At 35.2% G+C, this 13,060-nt stretch overlaps 1 long non-coding RNA gene across 1 annotated transcript; it reads left to right on the forward strand.

The window, feature by feature from the left end:
- The first annotated feature begins 3,026 nt into the window (after positions 1-3,026).
- Positions 3,027-5,741, forward strand: LOC145053055 (uncharacterized). Its single transcript, XR_013684342.1, has 2 exons — positions 3,027-4,952; positions 5,413-5,741. It is a non-coding gene; the product is annotated as an uncharacterized LOC145053055 (long non-coding RNA).
- Positions 5,742-13,060: the final 7,319 nt, after the last annotated feature.

Genomic DNA, 13,060 nt, shown 5'->3' on the forward strand with positions numbered 1-13,060 from the left:
TACGGGTCCTGTGACTCATTTTTCTTGTAAAATGAAATATTTATACCTTTGAATAATTATATAGTTCTTCTGAAATGAAAGTATGGTTTGTGACTTCCAAACTATACCAATTATATTTTATCTTGTGTGTTTGTTGAGACTATTTATATACTCTATTATATAAATATAAAGTTGTTATCTTGTCTAGTGTCAAAATATGAAATCAAGCATAATATTTTTGGGTTGAACCCCACCAAATTAGTAAATGACTATAATGTAACCATTTTTACTAGAAGGCTATATTTTAGTATGAGTTTCCAAAACCTTGTAGTTTTCCAAATCGTACTTTTCCTTATGATGTTTGTAGCATATAATGAGTTATGTTTTTGTTAGCTATACATACCAAAACTAATATATCACAAATATTGTGTAAAAGTAGCGATAGCCATACCTTATGCAAATAATATCTTATTTTTAACATAAAGATGAAAACATGTAAGTATTTGTGTGATAAACAAAGTTTTACTTGTATTCCCCCCCTCCCCCCACCACCCCCTAAAAACATGAAAAATCTCGAAAAAAGTGGGGTATGAACTCACCTTGAGTGGATATATAGGTTGCTTGAAGTGGGGAAATGAAGATTTCAAGCCTAAACTCTTGGATGGAGTTGATGAACTTCCTTTAGAATAATGTTATCTTCAAGGTTTTAACACATTTTAATGTATGTAAATAAAGTGAATCCAACATAAAAATGTATAAAATCACTAGGAAAGCTCAAAAATACTTACCAAAATCTAAGGATGATGATTGGGGAATGTTGAACTTGGAAGATCCTAGATTTTTTCTGGAGAGAATAAGAGAATATTAACAGGAAGTAGAATCGAAGAGTGGTAGAGTTTGGTTGCTTCCTGTGGATTTTTTTTAAGAGGGAAAAGTGATTGGACTCATGCCTAGTTATTTGTTCGATAATATGTCTATTCACTCGATGGTTTCTTGGGATACTGTCGAATTATGCATGGGAAAATGAATTAGGCATCAAATCAATAAGTCAACACCTCATATCTCCTTTATTTGGCTGAAAACTCCATGGAAACTCCTTACCATGGTCGAAATCACATGTGATTTCGGCCTAAGGGAGGAGATTTCGGCCTAGGCTATTGGCTGGTGTTGATTTCGGTCCAAATGGTGCTCCAAGGTAGTGTTTTCAGTCTTAGTGGGTTCTAGGTTGTTGATTTCGATTTAGGAGTGTTCAAGGGTGGATGGGGTACTAGGCCAAATACTATAAAACAATGTTTTAATTTCATGATTTCTATTCCAACAATTTGACTAGTCTTGCTTTATTATAACTTGTTTACTTTCAAGAGGTTATTATAAATATGATTTCCAAAGTGTGTGTGTGTGTGTGTGTGTATATATATATATATATATATATTTATATACTTATGCCCTTTTGGCTTTCAAGGTTTTATTGTAACAAAGTTACAATGTGAATTCACTTCACATGGCTACAATCTAGACCTTGCTTGATCCAAATCTTTCGGGTTGTCACATTATATGATCTAAGAGTTTGGTTTGTTCTTTGGAGCCCATAGGTATAATGGGAAAAGTGGTGTTTCAGACTTCTTTTATGAATTAAGGATTTTAGTTCGAAGTGTTTTTAGTTAAAAGTAATTAGATATGGTTGTAGAGATCCTCAATACATTTTCGTGGATATAAAGATTGTCGAAATCAGATTTGAAACAAAGAAGTGATGACCGTTTGAAGTTAGGATGGTTTTGGGTTAAGTCACGGACACTGGGAGTACGGGGAAGTACGTTGAGCGTACCAAGAGTACGTTGGGCGTACGCAATTAGTGCTCAAACCTTATTTTCGTGGTTTGAGCCCTATTTAAACTCCTTAACTTCCCTAAACCCATTCCATTCTCAGCCTCCACCTCTCCAACACCCTCCCCTAACCCGAGTTTGAGCCTTGTGAGCAAAAATAAGGTGTTTTAAGTGCTTTAGAGTGTTCATGGTGCATCTTGGAGAAGAAGGAGCTCATTGTAGAAATGTTGGTTGCATTGGAGCTTATAGATTCAGACTTTGTTCACCTTGATCTTTCTTTTAGAGGTATAAAGCTTGAAACTTGATGAAACATTTCTTAGATCTAGTTATTTTTGGTGTTATGAGCTTTAGGTCACTTTAGTGCATAAAATTTAGATCTTGAAAGTTTGTGACTTTATTATGGATAAAGTTGGAAACTTTATCCATCTAAACATCATATTGATTCAGATCCGAAGGTTGGAGACTTGGACTTAATGGATTAAGTTGAAAAAGATGCACTTTTAGTCCCTTGGAGACTTAAAGACTAGATCTTGATTGTTTGGACCATTCTAATGGATAAAGTTGGAAACTTAATCCATTATGGAGTTATTAGGAACCATAAGAATGTGGTCTTGGACCTCCTATCCCTTTCATGCAAGAGTTAAGATGTCTTAATGGATAAATAAGTTAGGGTTTTAGCTTTTGGACTTTTCTAACCATGAAAAGTCATAAATGTGGAAACTTTATGACTTAAGTCAATGTTTTGAGATTAGATATGATTTTGGATGTTTGGTCTTAAGTATTAAGCCTTAAAATGAGAAATGGTCACCAAGGGGGTACGATAGGCATACATATGTGTACGCTCAATGTAATGCATGTCTTCCTAATTTCATGTTGTGGCGATTTGTACCTTACGCGGGACATACTCACAAGGTTTTCTTTTTAGACCTTTTGGGCCTTGGGTCTTTTGGACCTCTGTCTCTGTACAGTAAAAAATAAAAATAAGTAATAATAAAATAAAATAAAAACATAGAAAATTTTAAAACCTAAGTTGACCGAACGATCAAACCAATTAAAATTGTTTGAACTAAAAACTAATCATTATAATTGGTTCAATTAAAAAACTTTTTTTTTTAATATTACCTAAACCGATAGCAAAAATAAGATTTCACATCGGATAACAAACCAGATCCACCAAACACCGGATCCCATCTGATGGAGTTGGGGCGGATATCAGGTGATTTCTGTTAAATTCAATCCCGTGGATTCGTCGACAATGCCGTTATGTTTGTGGGATCCGATCCGGTATTTCCTTAATCAGAATAGTGGATGACGACATAAAATCAGATCTGGATCCTCTATATAATCATGTCTTAACCTAATGAGTTTACCTTCTTTTCCACCCTCTTTCTTTCGCTCTGCTGCGACGCTAGCTAGCCATCACACCTCCTACTCAACCGCCGAATCAGTTCTTCAGCCGACCGTCACAAACCTAATTGATCGAATTCAAGCTCGAATTTTAACAAGAGATGTAGTTGTACTAGGATCCCTCCTTGCCATCGACGACCTGAGTCTCACAGCGTTGTCGAAGTCCTCAACAAATTTGCAAATCCGTTGACTGAAGGCAGATCTACATCTACAACGTCGCCTGGTTGGTCTCCGTCAGCTTATTTCATTGAAGGTATTGATTCTGTTCTACTAAGTATACACGAACAGGAAATTTGAAGAATAGGACTGTGTATTGGTTTTGGTTTTGTGTTATGTTTTGATTTTCTATTAGGGATATGGGGTTTGGTTTTTATTTAGAGATCAGGGAATCAGGGATCCTAATTATTATGTTGATGCCGACTTTTACATTGATCCCAATTATTATGAACACTGCATCAAGAAATTTTCGGATGTATACTCATTTGGTATGATGATATTTTTTTCATCGAAAGATCGAGGCAAGATTGATAGCATCTTCGAAAGGATTGAGCAAGCATTGGATATGGTTTTGTTTAGGGAGGATAACTCTCTGAACGTTGGCAAAACCACATTGCTCATGTCGGTTATCTAACTTCATGGCCTGAAAGTTCATTAAGAATAGATGGATTTTTCTGATTGAGCTTAAGTTGATTTCTGACTTCCACTATAAAAACATAATCCCTTTCATTGGTTATTGCAAGGAAGGTGATGATATGATTATAGTCTACGAGTATGCTATCAATGGAAGCCTTGACCATTGTCTTAAGCGTTGGAAAAACCGCACAGTTGCTATCAATTGCCAAGCGCCTTGTTCTAAAAGGTCATCAAGGATAAAATGAACTTCCTAACCGAGTTTAAGTTGATTTCCAACTTCAATCATGAAAACATCATCTCTTTCATTGGTTATCCTTATGAAGGTAATGAGATGATTATGGTAATGATCATGGTTCACATGTATTCCATCTATGGAAGCATTGATCATTTTCTTGAACGTTGGAAAAACCTTATACTTGTTGTCGTTCATCCAACTCCTTGATCTCACAATGGAAGAACAAAGTCTTTATTGTGCTTAAGTTGATTTCTAGTTTCCACCATGAAAACATTATCCTTTTCATTGGTTGCTATGGTGGAAACAATGAGATGATTATAGTTTACAAGTATGTTAGCAACTGTAGCTTTAATTATAATTCCACACGCAAGAGGTGTTGTCTAAATGAGCATGACACCTCAAATTTTGCTTAGGGTCAGCAAGAGGACTCAGATACCTTTACTCGGGTCTAAGGGGCACAACAGAGTAATACACAGAGACATAAAGAGCGCAAACATATTGTTAGATGAAAATACACAGTGACATAAAGAGCGCAAACATATTGTTAGATGAAAATCTAGAAGAAAACAGATGTATACTCATTTGGTATGATATTGGATTAACAAGCAAAAGTCTAGCCAACAATGGTTAAGGAAAGAAGGAGAGAAATCCTAGTTCCCTAAACGTTGTTGATGCTTATGTTGATCTAATGCAAAACCTTATACCTGCAATGAAGGATGGGATTGTTTGCATTGCCATTGATACCATTTGCAGGGTAAGTTTCGGAGCTTTGAAATATTTAACAGGTTTAAAAAATCTTTGATATCAACTTATTTTGAAGAGGAGGCTTGCTTGATCATTGAATTCTTACAATCTCTCTTGTCCGTTTTTGCAAGGTATGTTGTCATCTTTACTTTTGCTATGTTTTTCTGTATTTTAGAGTTGTTGCCAGATCAATGGCTTTTATATGAATTTAACAAAACCCAAACTATGCTTAGTTTGTAATCAACTGAAGGATCTTGGTAAAAAGCAAGTACTTTTAACTTGAATTTGTAATTTCCATTTTGACAAAGTCTTAGTCGGTTTTTTCCTGGAATTATCTATCTCTTCTTCAAATTTAAATAATCTTCAAGATCCAAAATAAACTACTAAATGATTTTTGAAAGTTCTAACTAATAAAACATCTGGGTCTGTAATGAAAATAGGTGATTTTTATTTTTTTAAATATAAAACTTTGTTTCGTTTAATTCTGCATTTTAATTAATTTAATCATTAAGATAGCGTCTTCCATTTCCTTCGAATTCACATGGAAAGAATCTTGTACATTTTTTAACATGATTGTGTATTATTAAACAGATTTGCTGTGGTTTCATGGAATATCTATATGATGCCCTCCAAATGTTTGGTGAAATGCCTCAGTGACATTTTCATTACTTTCTTGAAGTAAACCAAATCATCCCTCTAGGTTGCTTATGGTCTTATCCGGCCCTCCTTTAAATGAAGAGACTCGGTGGAGAATATTTGGTTGTGTGATAGTTTTATTGTAGTAATATTTTTTATTTTATTAATTTTGTACCAAAATGACTTTCTTATTTGTGTGTTGTGTTAAAAGCTGTTGGATCAATTGTAAGCTCATTTAATAAAGTGATGTACAACTTCGAAGCGTGATGTACAAGTTATTGTGAGTTACATATTGTAAGTACAAGGTGTAAAGAAATATAAGTTAATTGTTGTCATTATGGGTAGAAAATAGTGTACATTGTTTATATTGATAAAGAAAGTAAAGTATGTTGCTATTATCTTTAATTTACCCAAGTTTAGAGTCTAATCATTTTTTTAAAAGATATATTATCCTTGCAATCTTGGTATTATTTTAATAAATTTGAAATCTCGCATGCTTTCTTACTAAGAAGTTTTCACGTTGTATTTTAATATACTTGGGCAAATGGTAATTACTTTAAAACCCGTGACTGCATTTTGGTTGTTTTGAAACACTTTTGGTGAGTGGATCATATTGGTTATGATATGAAAGTCATTCCCTTTTCTTTTCATGTAATGTGCAATGATCGGTTGCTTTATATATATATATATATATATATATATATATATATATATATATATATATATATATATATATATATATATATATAGGTTCAAATATTTTCACTATCTATTGTGTGACTGTATGATTAATTCTTTCTGGACCAATCATTTTAGTTATTTTAAGAAATTAATTAATGCATATTACATGTTGAATATATATATATATATATATATATATATATATATATATATATATATATATATATATATATATATATATAGGGTTAGGTTATTTTGTTTTCACTATCTGTTGTGTGCATGTATGACGGATTCTGGACCAATCATTTTAGTTATTTTAAAAAAGTAATTAATGCATATTACATGTTAAAGATATTATAGGTATTAATTACATCTTCAGCATTTAATAAGTATTAATTACTTTCTTAAAATATTTAAAATGATTGGTCCAAAATCAATGTGCCTCAACATGAAATATATGCAAGGGGGTCGATTTTACTCCATTTTGGAGGCATCGTGATTCTTGTCGTGAATTGAAGAGATAATTAATTAAATAATTAGTTCTTCTGCTTCTTATTATGAATTAAATAGATAGTTACCCAATTAGTCCCTATAATTTAGGTAACATGTTGATTTTATTTATTTATTGCTTTTATCAATACTTTTTTTAGGTAATACCCAACGTTAGTAGTAACTTAGCAGTAATCAGGGGTGAGCAAAACCGCACCGCAGTTAAAATAAACCGCAACCGCAATAAAAACCGATGGTGAGGTTTTCTGTTTTTCAAAAACCGCAAATTTGCGGTGCGGTGCGGTGCGGTTATTAGTTTTCAAAAACTGCAAAAAAACCGCATCGCACCGCATATATTATATACAATTTGTTTTTTTATTTATTAATATATAAAATATTAAAAATAAAACTAGTTTCATGGATGAAAGAAAGATAAAATAGAAGTAAAAAATGTTGGTTTTTTGTTATATTTAACTTTGACAAATGGTACAATTTGACAATTTTAATATATTTATTGTTAATTACTATTGATTTGACGTTTTTAAGATATTTGTTGTTTGTGATTTAAGTTAATTGTTTTATACCATATGGTTTTTTATTATTAGAAGTAATATGTTTGCGCTCTTAAAACCGTTTGAGCTCTAAACTGTGGTTAAAAACCACACAAAATAACCGCACCAAATCCATGCGGTTAATAACTGCAACAAAAAAAAAACAAAAAAAACAAAACCGCACCGCAAAAATAACGGCACTAAGCGGTTTTGAAAATAGATTAACCGCATTTGCGGTTAGTGGTGAGATTTTAGCTAATAACCGCATCGAACCGCACCGCGCTCACCCCTTGCAGCAGTATTAAATCTAAAGTTTTTCCAAAGGCATGACGAGCTATGTCGTTTGTAAAGTGTGACTTAATAACTCTCTCTCCCTCTCTCTCTCTCTCTCTCTCTCTCTATATATATATATATATATATATATATATATATATATATATATATATATATATATATATATTATAATTCATTTTTATATAAATATATGACTTAATGCGACATTTTGTCAAAATGTAGCAGCATGTATAAGCCTTGGAGTCATGTCGAGTTTTTTAAAACCATGGTAATATCTGAAATACCTCAACCCGACCTAAAACCCGAATTACCTATACCCGAATACCTGAATTTCAATACAGTTGAGTTATCGATTATTATTATTATTATTAAAAACCCGAACTACCTCATTCCAGGCAACCAAACAAAGACTTTCTTCGTTTTGGTTATGAAAAGTGAAAGTTCTTTCCTTTAGTACGAAATTACTTCACAACTCGTGGTGCTTATTCTCTGGGGGTCTCCCACTCCGGAGAGGTTCTGTGATGGATTTATATGCTCCTGAGTAGTGAGATGAGGTGTAGCACAGTGGCTTTAAATTAATTTGTTATTACGAGACTACATGAAATCATGGATAATATTGTTTTAAAAAGTTATAAGTTCATGTTTAATAAGACATTCCCTAAACTTGTTGAGCAACATAAACTACATGTTTTCATAAAAAAAAGTAATAGTAATATCGGTGTGCGAGTATTCATCAAAAATTGTTGTAAGCTTTAAAATTATATATATATATATATATATATATATATATATATATATATATATATATATATATATATATATATATATATATATATATATATATATATGGAAAAGTTCAATAGATTTAAAAACCAAATCTTTTATTCAATTTCTAGAGCTTATTCTTTATCGAAAAAAATCTAAAAATATCTAAATTCATATATTAACATTGTGAATGTGAAAAATATTTTTCGGATTCACCATGTGAAACCGGATTCATGTTGTCAATTTGACGTAAAAAAAATCGAATTTAATATCATTGGAAAAAGGATAAAAAGTTATGAATTTTTGTTTTTTTTTTTTTGATAAAAAATAAGTTCTAAAAGTTGAAAAAAAGATTGGCTCCTTGGTTCCTTGGTTAATTATAGTTCTCTATTGAACCTCACCCTATATATATATATATATATATATATATATATATATATATATATATATATATATATATATATATATATATATATATATATATATAGAGAGAGAGAGAGAGAGAGAGAGAGAGATTCAAATATTCTAACTAATTATTGTGTGAAGGTAGGAATAAATGTGGACCAATCAAAATTAAATAAATAATTAAATAATTAAATAAATAAATAAATAAATAAGGGTAATAATGTAATTTGATTAATAACTTCCACAAACACTTCCTATAATCATGGTATTGATAGATTGCATTTTAACCTAATTTCTCCTCGTCTATATCTACAGCTGTTTTCTCTTTCTCCAAAAACCAAATAATGGTCACCTACCACAACCACCGATCCGGCAGCGACCACAACCACCGATCAACTTATGTGCGTCATCTCTCATCAACATCATCTTATCAATCCAACCCTAATCACCATCTACCTTTGGGTGGACTGATGAACGAAGGCGACGATGGGGAATTACGAAGGCTTCATAGGCGACATTCGTCGATCAGATGGCAAGCGGAGGTCATCGTCTCCAAGGTCGGTGAGGTAGAAGCAACGAAGCTTCCCTTTTCATGTCCGGTGGCGAGGAGTGAGTTCCACACGTCACCAGTATCGAAAACTTCAAACCAATTGAGGTTTCCGGAGGTTTTGTTCGATGAACGGGGAAGAGGAAGGTACGAGAGTTTCAATCAATGGGAAGGAGGCACGAAGGCAGATGAATGGTTCGAAGGGTTCCGATCGTTTGCAGTTCTTGTAACACCCCGAGTTCAAAAGTGCAAGTTCAGGGTTCTTGGTGTAATTAAGAAAGATCGACTCGACGATTCTATGGATAGACTCGGCGAGTCGAGTCGCGATTTGGTCACGTGCTAAGTGACCGACTCGGCGAGTCGGTGCTGGAATGAGAAAACTTATTTTCAGGGTTTGCACCTTATTTAAAGAACCTTATGTTTTCCCCTCAGCCTCTTTGCTGCCCATTTGAGATCCAGAAACCCTAATTCGTGAGGAAACCCCATTGTTGAGTGAATTAGAGCTTGGAGGAGGATCTTTGGTATTTGAAGCTTGAAGGTTTGGAGGCTTGTATCAGGAAGCTTGGGGAGATCAGAAATCTACAGTTGTTTGGGCTCATTTCAGGGGTAAGGAACCATTTCCTTAAGCTATTTCTTCATGGATTCATGTATGGTGATTGATATGAGAAGTAATTCGAGATCGAAGCTTGGCTCTAAGGATGCTACTTCAGATCTAAGCTTGTGATGGTCCTATATGTCATAAAGCTCTGTTTAAGAGTCATTGGTGAAGCCCTTTCGTCTTTAGCCTTAGCCCTAGAGTGTTTTGAGCTTATATCACCTTGGTTCCACGTAAAGTTTGCAACTTTATGTGAGGGCTAGGCTGTAGAAAAATGGATCTATATATTTGAGTCCCTACATGGCTTGAAAAGCCTCTGCATGGAATGAGAACTGAAGAGACTCGGCGAGTCACATGAGTGCACTCGACGAGTTGTATGAATATGTGCATGGACTCGGCGAGTTAGAAGAACAACTCGGCGAGTCTGTTGAAGATTGCCTTGGACTCGGCGAGTCTGGTCGTGGAACCCTAACATTTTCTCTTTGAGTTGTCAATCGGTGAGTCGAGGGATGACTCGGTGAGTTGAGCAGGAAGGGACTCAGAGCTTGTTGGACTCGACGAGTCTTGGGGCGACTTGGCGAGTTGATTCGTGGCATGGGAGTTCTGAGCATAGGAACTCGACGAGTCAACGGGTTGACTCGACGAGTAGGGTCAACTAGGAAGGTTGACTTTGAGTGAGGACCTTGACTTTGACCAAGGGTTGACCAGTTGTCTTCCAGGGGTATTTTGGTAATTATTGGTATTTATTGGATTGGTTATTTGGTAATGATCAGTGGTGGAGTTCGTGCTGGTGGTCGAAGCAGCGTGGTCTTATTTCTTCAAGTCGGCAGTTGCACGTGAGTTATCCTCACTATATCGACATGGTCTAAGGCACCAAGGCCGACCCTTTATCGGATGGGAATCCGGGTAGTTGTTTGTCATGTTATTGCTTTGCTATGCCTGCATCCTGGTAGTTAGGATGGTATATGTTAGAGACCTGGTTAAGGTCGGTATCCTGGTATATAGGATGATGCTATGTTAGAGACCTGGTTAAGGTCGGTATCCTGGTATATAGGATGATGCTATGTTAGAGACCCGGTTAAGGTCGGTATCCTGGTATATAGGATGATGCTATGTTAGAGGCCTGGTTAAGGTCGGTATCCTGGTATATAGGATGATGCTATGTTAGAGACCTGGTTAGGTCGGTATCCTCATTAGGATGTTGCTATGTTATGTGATCTGCTAGATCGGTTGATTAGTTGTGAATTGCTATATGATTATATGTTTATGTGCACATGGTTGTTGGACTGGGGTTGGGTTGAGGCGGGTCTTGCTTTGTGCTGTAGGCCAACATACCCAGGGCAGACCGGTTAGGCCGAAGGCCCAGCGAGCGGTCCAGATAGGCTGAAGGCCCCATGAGGGCGGACCAGACGTGCCGAGGCTCGGAGAGTAGACCAGACAAACTGAAGGCCCGGTGCGGGCGGACCAGTCATACTGTAGACACAGATAGTGGACCAGGTGGACTGAAGGCCCAGTGCGGGGGAACCAGTCATACTGTAGACTTGGAGAGAGGGTGGACCGGGTGAACTGAAGGCCTGGTGCAGGCGGACTAGTCACACTGTAGACTCGATATGCATGGTTGTTCTATTTATGATATGATATATTATGTGTATGGTATTGTGGTTGGTATTTTGGGGGTAACTCACTAAGCTTTCGGACTTACAGTTTTAGTGTATTGTTTCAGGTACTTCAGGAGACCGTGGCAAGGCGAAGGCGTGATCGTACCGCTCCTCATGTTTTATGATTTATGTGATAAGATTCTAGGAAATGCTCTGATGTTTAAACTATTTTGAAAACAAATGTATGAACTTAATGGTTTTGAATGAATTAAAATGTTTTAATTTGGCTCGAATTTTATGGTCGTTACAGTTCTAAGGTTACATCTCTGGGATTTGATGGTCTTGAGGTGCGAATTAGGGAATGGTCTGATGGGGCAAATCAATCAACAAGATCGAGACCTTCGGGGGTCGATGGCGATGTGAACAGCAAAGAAAGAAACGAGGGGTTGAAGATGAGGTGTTCGGCTCCAGTAAGCTTCTTACCTCATATTTTCTTTATCTTTGAGATTGGCAGCAAGGTAAGTGTTTTATGTGTCTTACTCCACACGAAAACAACCTCTCCATTGGGTCGTTTTACTCTTTGATGGCAACAAGAAAACCGAAGGAAAGAGGGGTGTTTGGGGTCTGTTCATCTCACTAAAATAAAGGGAAAAGAGTTGGAACAAAAAAGGGCACCAACATTTTCTTTTGTTTTTGGACCTTGATTCATGCTTTAAAGAAAAGGATTTGAGATAGAGATCAAAGGTATGAAGGTGATAGGTGAACGAGTGGGCAGTGAAGTGAGTGTGAATCCATATTTTTATTTTGTGTTGGATGATATTGATGGATGAATTGGGATAGATGTTTAGGGTTTATGTTTTACAACGAAATCCATGGGTGTTTGTTCTTGTGTTCTTGACTGGGATCGGATGTAGAAAAGAAAGAGCTATGGATGTGTGTTGGTGATTCAATCACATCTTTTTTTAAGGAAAGAACACGTTTCCTTTGAGTTTGAGTGTTAATCTTGCTTGAGCGTTCAGTAGATAGGAAGGACAAATAGAAAAATTTCCCGACGTCGAGAATCGAATGTTGTGCAAGACTATCCTTTGTGTGGATGATAAGCCTTCTTACGAACATACAAACGACTGAATTAGTGGAATCAAATGTCAGGTACTTCTTTTTCCCTCTTCTCATTTGCATTGTTCGGTTCGTAGAAAGACATATTGAAATAGATGGATTTGATTTTTTTATTTTAATATGTTCAATTTAAAATGCTTGCAAGCTTTGAGAAAACGAGGCTTATGAGGTAATTCTAATTTGTTTTACTTGCTAAATGCAAGTTGAAAGCTAGGGATTTGATTTTTTTTTTATTTCTTTTTCACATAATGATAAGGTTAAGTAAAACTTCTCAGGTAATTCCAACATAATGCATACGGTAATTGAATCTTGAATTCCAGTTCTGTCGGAATGGAATCACGAATTTCAGTTCTGTTGGAATGGAATATGGATATTTTCTCATTGATTTATGCATGTTCTACAATTCTTGGTTATTTATTTTGGTGCAATGCACAAGTCCCCATATTTTTCCAAAGGAATTTATTTTTTTATTTTTCATTTGCACTACTAGAAAAATAGCCTTTTACGACGCGCAAACCATGACACTCATTAATTTATGTTACGCAACCGAGAGTGACATTAA

This window comes from Lactuca serriola, chromosome 5 (assembly GCF_051521515.1).
Source record: "Lactuca serriola cultivar US96UC23 chromosome 5, Lser_US96UC23_V15, whole genome shotgun sequence".
Lineage (NCBI taxonomy): Eukaryota > Viridiplantae > Streptophyta > Magnoliopsida > Asterales > Asteraceae > Lactuca > Lactuca serriola.